General features: G+C 40.6%; 1 long non-coding RNA gene across 1 annotated transcript; it reads right to left on the bottom strand.

The window, feature by feature from the left end:
• Window positions 1–5,766: 5,766 nt before the first annotated feature.
• On the bottom strand, window positions 5,767–6,659 carry LOC114562713 (uncharacterized). Its single transcript, XR_003693543.1, has 3 exons — window positions 6,375–6,659; window positions 6,026–6,150; window positions 5,767–5,878 (listed from the first exon to the last, which is right to left on the bottom strand). It is a non-coding gene; the product is annotated as an uncharacterized LOC114562713 (long non-coding RNA).
• Between the last annotated feature and the right edge of the window lie 4,699 nt (window positions 6,660–11,358).

Raw genomic sequence — 11,358 nt, 5'->3', positions numbered from 1 at the left:
CATCTTTTCAGGGCCAGGGCCCATTGCCTAAGTTTGTAACTTTGTTACAATTACATCAGTGTAGCAATGTTAAAGCCAGTGACCCTGACTGTGTGAGTCGTTGTGCGCATGTGTAATTGTGTGTATTTGTGAGGATGAGCATATGATTGCCCTGCCGTGTGTGTGTGTGTGTGTGTGTGTGTGTGTTGTGTGTATGTGTGCATGCGTGCGTGCATGTGCACATGCAGGCCCCTGTGCAGTGATTGTGTTGCTTGGATGTTTGTCAAGGGTGGTCACTGCCCTCAGGGTGAGCAGACCTTGCTAACTGCAGCCTCATCCTGCCTGGAAATCACCAGAGAGAACACACAAACACACACTTTCCTTTAACATCCACTTTCACACATCTAAAATACATGCGGGCACGCATGTTCACATGCACTAAAAGCATTCTCAGTGCAACTCATGTGAAATACAAGGCTATTATTTTTACAGTATTTTCCAAATTCATGAGGTTATGAAACACACACACAAAGATGGTCACAGCAAGCTAGCAGGAATTGGCAGAAACAGAGAGCTGCACGCTGTGACTGTCACATACTTTAAAGTGAAGAAAGGCGGAGAAGCACGTGACCAGCGGCCGCTATGCTTGCAAGAAACTGAGCTCCTACACTCACCTCCGTATTTCATTAAATAACCAGGTGTATTACTTTTTCTTCAAAGCCAAATCGTTTTGTCTGTTGTCACGGTGACTTGGTGAAACGCCTGCAGGCACAAAAGAGCGGGTCTTGTCGCCTGGGCTGTTTGCTCGTTTGGAGAAATTCGCTAGCATGTCTGCGGCTAATGGAGTGGTGGCTAATGTGAACACGTTCTCTAATATGGATAGGGTGACCAGATTTCCCGGAGCTAAAACTGGGACACTTTGCGCATGACCGTAGTGCTCGTGCACGCACACGCACACGCACACGCCAGCCCAGGGTGCCCAGGTCAGACACAGACAGTAACTTCATTATTTTGATCGTAGGCTCCTTATCTAATAATAACACTATTTTTTCCTTTAAAATTAACAAAATTGCAGCAACAGCCTTTTTCAGTTTAGTGTGAGATTTATGTTGAGATTTTTTCTAAAAAATATTTTTTGAAGTGTTATTTATTTCAATAACACCAAAGTAATTCAAATGATTTATTGAAATTTTTGAATTTTGACCATTACACACTTCATTTCCTGCATTCTGGTGAATTTGTATGCACCTATTTCTACCTTTTTCTGAATCAATGTATGCTGCAAATATCTTTGTGTGAAGAGAAACTTCATGATTAATCAAGATTACAATCCAAATATAAAAACATAATGGAATATATTGAGGCATTCTGTATTGCTTTCATCTATTTATTCTCCTATGGATCGACTTTTCTAACTATCATTTTCATTATACCTCAATGATACATTAATTCATTTTAATTTATTCATAAACCCCTGGACTGTAATATTTCAGATGTGTTATGTCCAAAACTTTGTGCACATTCAAAATACAGTATATCTGTGCTCTCTGTGATTTGGAGGAGTCATGATATTTTGAGAAAAATAAAGTTATAATAGGCTATTAGCGACGCACAGGTCTGCTTCAGAGCTACGTGTGTTTGAGTCTGAACCGTAGACTGGAAACGGCACAGGAACTTCAAACTAAATCAGTAGTATTGCACTCCTAAACTTTGTGTTTATGGCATCAATGTATTAGACTGATTTGGCTAGGATTCCTCTGAAAACTTCACCCAGCTTTCCTCATGTAGAGACGGTTGCTAGGTGATAGCAACAAATACAGCATGGTCGGACCCCGCACGTAGCTGCCCATTCTATTCACCTCGGACAAAGTTACAGTCGGGGCTACACTCAAAACATTCAGGGCTGAAGACCCGGCAAAATCGTCTGACACCGCTCTTGGTGTAAACCGGGACATTTTAGCGTCCCGACAGGCTTTTGTCGGGACTCGGGATAAGCAATTCAAAATCGGGACTGTCCCGGTCAAACCGGGACATCTGGTCACCCTAAATATGGAGAATTAATCGACCGGGTCTTGGAGAGGCAGTTAAGTGTGCTTAAATCAGTGATCTGCTGGCCAAAATGAATGCCTCACAGCAACATATCGGGGCAGAACCTGAGAAGCAGGAAGGCATGGTGTGTGAGCCGGACCATCTGGCTGTGTCACACTCAAGATCCAGCGGCTTTTGCTGCCTGAAGGGATGCAACACGGGCTGGCACTGCACAACTTTGACTCGTTCATCTGCTGCGCTGCCCTGGGAACGAACTGCGGGGGGAGAGAGTTCGCCTTCACTGCAGACGTGAAGCCCGGTGTTTTCTGGCTGGAATTAGAAGAAAAGGAGGACGCGCGGACCATCCTGCGCCGCAAGGAACCAGAGAGCAACTGTGGGACTTTGATTCGATGCCGGGAGCCGCGACTGGAGGACTCAGCACCTGTGGACTAACGGTATTTGGGCCACTGTACCGAATTTGACTGGAGGACGCTGTGTGTAAGTTTTGAAACCAACCGTTGGAGGGACACCTAACCAGACTGTAAGGAATGATGAATGCTTGCTACTCAGTCTACAATCTATATTTTTGAGGACACTTAATCAGGCTGAAAAAAAGGGAACATGATGAATCCTGAGGATAGGTAAATTTCGTAACTAAGCTTTAAAGGGACACTTAACCAGACTGAAGATGCATGATAAATACTGGCTGCTAATCCTAGGGATACTGTATGTAAGTTTCAGAGCCGAGCTTTAAAGGGACACTTAACCAGAGTGAAAATACATGATAAATGCTGGCTGTTCAGTTTACAGTTTGTTAACAATTAAACTAGACTGAAAGAACATGAGGGATACGGTCTGTTCAGCTTATAGTCTGCTTATTGCTCCAACTAGATTGGTCTGTTTCTCACACAGTTTAGTCCAGAAACAGTTTGAAGGTGTTTATAATATTGTTCATGTTTAACATAAGAATTCACTAGACCTGTTTCAATTAACCTGTGACTTAAGACAGGAGGTGTAGTTTTGAGCTGGAGTTTTGCGCAAACTGCGTTTGATGTGGTCACGCATCTTACAAATAGGGGAGGGGGTCTGCGGTCTCAGAGGGTTAGGGGATTTATTTTACTTTTATGTTTCTGTATCAAAGGTTGAACTGTTAGCTCTGAGCAAGGTGTGACAAATTTATCAGCAAAATCCGGTAGGGTACTCGAGACACGTATGCGTTTCAATTTTGAAGATGGCTGAGCTTTCAATCCGTTCAGTTAAAGGAGAATTCCGGTCAATTTCAACATGTAGCTTTGTTGTTTGTAAATTAGAAGTACTGTCAGTAGCAAGAAAAACGAAAATTATTGGTGCTGCCTACACCGAGTTATCCTCCTGCTAGATTTTGCACCCAACAGGCTTAAACGGGGCAAGTTTTAAACGTGTTTTTAACCTCTAAACATGTTCGAAACGCCATTACAAGTGCTTAGCCATGTGCCGTTATTCCATCTGATGGAACACAGCAAATTTGACTGCAGCAGATGTGACAGAAAGGCATAAAAGTTGTGTTAATCCATACCTCTGTTGATTTATTGTTTTCCGGTGAAGTCAACACTAGTCGATTGCTGATCTCATACAATCCAATATTCCAAAAAGTATTTTTTCCACAAAAAAAATGGTTTGCTGAGGTTCTCTCTATAGTAATGAGCATGTTTCAACAGGCTGTAACCTGACACCACAGTGGAGCGAGCAGAGCTGCAGTTCGAGTTCAACAGCTATCGCGCATGCGCATAGGTAACCTAGCAACGGTGGAGACTCCCAGTCAGCTGAGGGACCATACACCATTTATTTATTTGATTAGGACAATGCACACTAATGAACATTTCTGTAAATGCGCCAGTGTTAGCCAGTCGGCAAATTTTCAACTGTAGTCCTTGTTGCCTAGCATGCATGTCTTTATGGTGGGAAGAAACCAGAGCACCCGGAGGAAACCCACGCAAACACAGGGAGAACATGCAAAATCCACACAGAAAAGCCTGTGGCCTGAGACGATCTTGGTTCGAACCCAGAACCTTCTTGCTGTGAGGCAGAAGTGCTAACCACTGAACCACCGTGCCGTGGGAGAGATGAAGACGGAGCTTTGGGATTGTGTCAGTGTTTTTAGAATATCAACTCAGAGGATGGTTCATCCCAATCCGATGTGGAACACACAGAGGAGTTTTTGGAGTTTGATGGTCAGGGTTATCTTTTTTTTCCCACGGCGGAAACCACTGGTCTGCATTCACAGCCATTCCCAGTCACACGGGGCTCGCAACAGGGATGACCGCTATCTCCCATGCTATTTGCGATCTTTCTTGAACCGTTAGCCCAAGCCATAAGGCAAAATATGTAGGGGCGGTTTCCCAGACACTGATTAAGACTAATCATAGACTAAATTGGAGATTTAAGCTGGAATAACTGAAATTGAATTTCTCAGATATGGTTTAAAATAGTCTCAGACTTTCCCTAGTCCTGAATTACAAAGTCTGATTTCCATAAATCTGATTAGAACTAGTCTAGATTTAAGTAAAGGCTTAAACTAAACTTATTGATGTTGGCCTCCAGATTGACTTCAGCAATAGAGGAAAATGGATTACCTGGACTATTTTAATGATGATGAAAAGCTCCATTTAGACCAGACAGAAGGGTGGTTATGGACAGGAGCAACCCACTAATGATTTGGATGAAATCAACTTTCATGACCGTTTTCGCATGTACAAAGCAACTGCAGCCGACATAATTAGTCTGTTTGAGACAAGGCTTTCATCTGATTCTTTTAGGGGAATGCCTATCCCTCCTTCGCTACAAGTACTGATCACCTTAATGTTTTTGGCATGTGGAACCTTCCATGGTGAAACAGGCGATTTGTGTGGCGTAAGTGAACCAACTGTGTGCAAAATAGTCCACAAAGTGTGCAAAGCTATATGTGAACTGAAGGACGACTACATCAAGTTTCCTGATGCTGCTGGCCAAGCCAACTACAAGGTGGAGTTCTTTGAATATGGAAAGTTCCCTGGAGTCATTGGCTGTATTGATGGATGTCATATTCCAATAAAGTGTCCCTCTACTGCAGATTCTGAGGAGTACAGAAATCGTAAAAACTGGTTCTCAATAAATGTACAAAGTGTGTGCACTCCCACTATGCAAGTTCTCCAACATTGTTGCACGTTGGAAAGGTGCAACTCATGACTCAAGAATTTTCCAGAACTCCTATCTGTACGCTCAGTTTGAAGGTGGTCAACATAGTGGAATCATACTTGGTGACAGTGGGTATGCACAGACCAACTTCTTGTTCACCCCTTACCTTCATGTCACACCTGAGCAGCAGCGGTACAACCAAGCTCATATCCGTACCAGAGGTACAGTGGAGCGCATGTTTGGTGTATGGAAGAGTCGTTTCCAGTGTCTCAGAAACACATTGCGCTTTGAACCAAGAAGATGCTGTATTGTCATAATTGCAACAGCAGTGCTTCACAATTACCTCAAACAACATGGCTGCCCAGATCCTCAAATGGAACATAGGGATGAACCAGATCTTCCCATGGTTGAGCCAGACAATGACAGGTATGGACTAGTGTGCTGAGATGCTTTTGCTTTGCGGCACTTCTCACAATAAAGTTACCTCAGATGATTGAAGACAACAATTGCCACAGATTGATGATGAACAAAAGTTTTATTTTTTTTTCATTTCATGTTCATCTTTTAAATACTTTAATTTGTGCTCATGGAATTCCATGGCCAGTTTCTCGTGCATGCTCAGCCTCTTGGTCCTTCTCATCTGGCCAGAATTAGTGACACCATCTTCCCTCCAGGCTGCTGCAGCTGTAGTGGGCTGACTTTCATCCTGTCTCAGGACCTATTATATTGCAGCATTAGTGAACAATATGTATTCAAAAGTTCAGTTCATGAAATATTTCTGGTTATAGGACTGCAAGAAATGACTGACAACAACACATATTCCCTGCAGTTTAAGGATGGAACATATTGAATTAATGTGGCCTACCAAATGAGGATTGGAACGGGGCCCCATCTGAACTGTCCACATCATCATCATCAGGGATACCTTCCAGGGGCTGCTGGCTATCAATAATCAAAGTCAACAAGTCTTCTAGGTCATCGGTCTCCGGTCTTTCTGGGGGTCCACCACCAGTCTTGAAACGCTCCCTACGTGCAACAGCATTTGTCTTCTTTAAGTTTATTTTTATGTTTTTCACAGGATGTTAGAAAGATGATTCAATATAAAAAATTTAAATTCTGTATGATGCTGTTTGTAATATACTTGGATCAAAATGAAGCAAAATTTCATAGTGACTGACATGTAAATGTAGACCAACAATAATACAGTAGCTTACCTGAAGTTGTTGAAGTGTCCTGTTGCTTACTTTTTCATTTGAGTTAAATTCATTGCAAATTGAAGTCCAAGCAGTCTTTTTCTTGTTTTCTGTTGCTGAATCATGCTGTTTGTTCTCAATAATTGGGTGGTTTGACACAATTTGCTTCAAAAGGGTCCTTTCAAAGTCACTGAAATTCTTTGAACGTTGTCTTTTACCTTTGTCCATTGTTTGGTTGGGTAATTTACTCCAGTTCCACACAATGTTAATGTTTCTTAAGGTTCCAGCCCTGGTTTTTGAAGCAACCTCAGGGGCCTGTTTCACAAAAGCAGAATATCTAAATCCAGGATAACTGATAAAGCGAGGCTTGACCTAGTCTAATCTGTGCATCCTGGCTTGGTGCGTTTCACGAAGGCCAAGCCAGGATGAGGAGGAGCGACTAGGTCGAGCCAGGCTGAGCTAATTCAGATAGATGCGCGTCCACAGCTTTCCTCAAAAGACCGCAAGGTTGATCACAGATTTACTGATGCCAAAATGGTGAATACGCATTGTTCATACTTTATACAGAGAGAGCAGCAGCTTCTTGTGGAAGTATGATGACGTGAAACACATTATTTGTAAAAAAGAAAAGAAACACGGCCGCTGTAATGAAACAGAGAGTGAGAGCGAGGCAGACGATCACGGAACGACTGAATGCGTAATTGTATCCTAAATATATACATTAACTGACCACGGCTCTGAATTGAAGCCGTCATAATCATTCCATTCAAGAATTAGGCTACTAATCATTTGCACAAATTAACAATTGTACTCTTTGCCTTAAAAGTAAGCAGAAGATAATGTTACTCGGAAATTTACCATGAAGATCAATTTTCTACAACGCTAGAATATGATGCGTAAATATCTCTTTCACTCTGTTCCTCTCTCTCTCACTCTCTCTCATGGGCTAAAATATAAATTTCTTAAGTCATATTAACTTCCACTGCTCGCTTTTAATGCAAAGTGTACAACTGTTCGTTTTTGCAAATAACAAGTGACTCATTGAATGGTTTCAGTTAAGAGCTGTAGTTCATAAATGTATATTTTTAGACTATCATTCAGTCTGTCCGCTATTATCTGCCACACTTTTTATAGCGTTTGTTTTATTTTTTTATTTTTTTTATAGAGGACGAGTTTCCTTCTCTATATATTATATGCCTTGCTCCCTCATATATATGTACATAGAAAATAAAGACACTGAAGCAATTGGACTCTAAAATCTAGAAACTATAAAGATAATTAAGTGATAAATTCCATGCACACTGTAAACATGAATGGAACAGAGTATATTCATCAGTTTTATCCCCCCAGCAAAATATAAGGACAAAAACCATTGAGGTGTCCTCTCCCTGTTGTTACATGAATGTAAAGTAGCCTACAACATTATATAGTTACTGGTTCAGTGAACTAAGACTATCATTTGGGAGGATTGTACAATTACGATATGTTCTTAAAATTGTACAATCCTCCCAAATTATAGTCCCAGTTTACTGGACAACACAAATTGTGTGTTAAGAATGCCAAATACAATGTACATGGAAGAGGAACAAACATGATCCTTATTGTTAAAGAATTTAAAACAAAATGAATCAACTAAAATAATTCAAGGGCATCGGTCAACTATAGAAATGTACAGCATTGTATGTATTGCCCTTAGTAATAGACTTCATTTAAAACACATTTGAAATGTTATCAGCCTTTTCTAATCATCTCAACAACTGCCATAATATATTTATCAAACTTCTAACAACAATATGTGAACAACAGTCTTCATACAGCAATATAACAGTAACAATGACTGTCACATGAATAATTATTTAATGGTCACAACTTCAAATTAATAATAGTACTTAAATGAACAGCAATATGCACCTGTTTTAATTTTAATGCAGGCTGATAACAATAGGGTAAAACCACTGCTGGGTGATCAGAAAAGGCTCCAGGATTAAATAAATCCTGGCTGTTAGCCTGGTCGGGAGCAGGCTAGCTGCACAGACTAAATCTCCATGGTGATTTATGTGCCTCCACTTTCGTGAAACCGAGTCAAGGCTTAATTCATCCAGGATAACTGGGAAATCCTGGCTTAATCCCTTATCTTGGTTTTGTGAAACAGGCCCCAAGTCTGCACCAAGTGCACAACATTACTCTAATCGGGCTTCACAGAGAATAGCTAGTTAGTCTTTATTATTAGTCTGCAACTCCCTAGTCGGGTACTACTTAATCTCAAATAAAGCAATGTCTCGGAAAGCCATTTTTTAAGTCTGTATTAATTTAAGTAGAATTAGCCTAGTCCTCATTTATTTTAAACTCTGTCTGGGAAACCGCCCCATAATGTCCAGATTAAATCTAATAACAACTCAATATCGTTATTTGCAGATGATGTTTTGCTGTACGTCTCTGACCTTGAGGACTCTGTCCCAAAAATTCTTAAGATCTTTAACAAATTTGGCTCAGTCTCTATAAAATCAACTGGAATAAATCTAATCTTCTTCTGTTGAACAACGGACAGGTGACATCAGCTATTAGTGGTACAATACCAACCCAAAGCAAAATTACATATTTGGACATCACCATTCACTGCAGAGACTTCTCAGATCTTTTGTGCAAATAAAGATCTTATTATTGCACCATCCGGTCTCCCTGAAGATTCTTCGATTCGACAAATCGGCCTAAGAAAATCCACAACAGGAGTGTTCATGCATTATTCCAAGGTGGTTAGCCCTCGTGCTGAGCTTGTAGTCACACCAGAAGTTCCTTTCCAAGTGAAATTGGATACAAACAGCAAATTTCCTATTAAATTGGCTGAATCAATTGTATAAGTGTAATCTTTTATTTTAATGTAACTGCCAGCAGCGGGAGAGAAGGAAGAAGGAACACCACTACAAAATGGCGAACACACTGCATAGTGCACTATTTCCGTGATAGGGAACGGTTTTGAACAAATGTGAAGCATAGTAGTCTTCCCGAATAAACTTTAAACGCTGAGCTTCATTACATGCCAATTTTTAGGAGGTACGTTACCCATACTCACCATTTTGTTTGAGTGTGTTAGCATGCTGACGTTGCTATTGACCACTAAACAGTAAAGCTGAGGCTGATAGGAATGTAATTAGCTTTGCAGACATTTGGTCATAATCCAAAGTATTGGACAAACTGATATGTTGACTTGAATGAGGCTCTAGAGGAAATGTTAAAGGGTTCGCAAAGTTGTTACAATTAATCCTGAGGGGAAAATGAATGTGTGAATAAAACCTTACAGCAATCCATCTGATGTTGAGATATTTTACTCAAAACCTTTAATGTCAACCTCATGGAGGTGCAAGGGGAAAAGTCAGGGAATTCCAGAAATTACTAGGATACATCATCTGGGAATCATGAGTGTCTCTACCAAAGTTGAGTTAATCCATCTAGTAAATGCTGAGTTATTTCACTGGATAAGTGACTGTCTGTAGCATTAGATCAAAAGTTTGAATCACCAAAGGCATTTGAATGTCTCCTCTGGGCACTGTTTCATGCTGACAAAGTTATGGGAATATCTGACAGCAAAAACAACTGATCACTCGTGAGTTAAATATGCTACATCAGAGTTTATTAGGCTAAAGTTATTGGAAATATCTGAAATTTCCCACTTGATAAAATTAACTACAGAAAATTGCTGGTAGTTCCATTAAATTAAAAGTTTACACTTGATTCAGCAAATTTAATAGGATATTTGCTGTTTGTATCCGATTTCACTTGGAAACGAACTTTTACAAAAGTAGACTACAGAGAAAGTTCTGATCTTCTTACCTCAACCCCCTTTCCCTTATACCTAGGCATTACCTCATCTGATCTGTGTACTATTTGGGCGTCATTACACAAGGCTAAAAACATGTCAAAATATGGTCAATTGTCCTTCTCATGCCGTATCTTTTCCATTAAGCACTCTCCCTCCTGCATGTGCTCCTCAGTTATACAACAAGGACATTCTAGGACACGAGATAACACAAATGCATGACATGAGATTATGGTCATGACATCAGGGTCCTGGAGGCGTTATTTCAACATTGCAAGTTTAAGAAGTAAATCCTAGTATTTTAAATTTGCGATTAATTGTGATTAATCACAGCCCATGACAGTGATTAACTTGACTACATTTTTTAATCGATTGACAGCATTAGTTTAAATAAATGCAAACAACCCAGAGCAGTTTTTTCTCCTATCCCATAGATGTGTGGTGTAGTCAGAACCTTCCTTCACAGTGCTGTGGACATAGAGCTGGCAATGCGTGACTACACGTCCCAACACACCACCTGCATGGTCACACACTACAAATCCCCAAGGCCACAATTAATAAATCACATTAAGAATATGGATAGTAAACCCAGGAACACGCTTAGTTATTTTAATGAGAGACTCATGAGTTTAGGAAGCTCGTGGAACAGAGACTAGCCAGAGATCAGGCATTGGATCCCTATAGACACAAACTGTACATTACATGATACTACATCTAGCACTCAACCATGCATGTGTTTAAATGTCTGCGTGGCTTCAGAGTGCATCTTTGTCACCTACTCGTATTGGGGTGAGAGTGCAGTCCATATTGTATCTGACTTTAGTTTCTCAGTCCCTTGCAGGTCAAATAATATGGGAAGTTTATAGTGAGACAACGATTGGAAGTGACCATTATCCGATTTTGTGTAGGATGGGTAATAGGAGATGCAATGTGAATCAGAGTTTCTCTGAAAGATGGAATTTTAATAAAGTTGATTGGATAATGTTTACAGTTTTAAGTGATAGGAATAACGGTCAGGTTGAGGTGATAGATGATGTGGATGAATTTGCAGAAAATGTTAGTGTAGCTATGGTGGAAGCTGCAAGAGCTTCTATTGCCGAGTTGAGGCCGGGAAGTATGAGGCGGAAATTGGTACCATGGTGGACAAGTGACGGCACGCAAGCAATAAGCAGTAGAAATAAAGCGTTTAAA

Source organism: Perca flavescens, chromosome 10 (genome assembly GCF_004354835.1).
Source record: "Perca flavescens isolate YP-PL-M2 chromosome 10, PFLA_1.0, whole genome shotgun sequence".
Taxonomy (NCBI): domain Eukaryota; kingdom Metazoa; phylum Chordata; class Actinopteri; order Perciformes; family Percidae; genus Perca; species Perca flavescens.
Note: the sequence above shows the minus strand (reverse complement) of the source record. Positions and strands in the feature narration are given on the sequence as shown.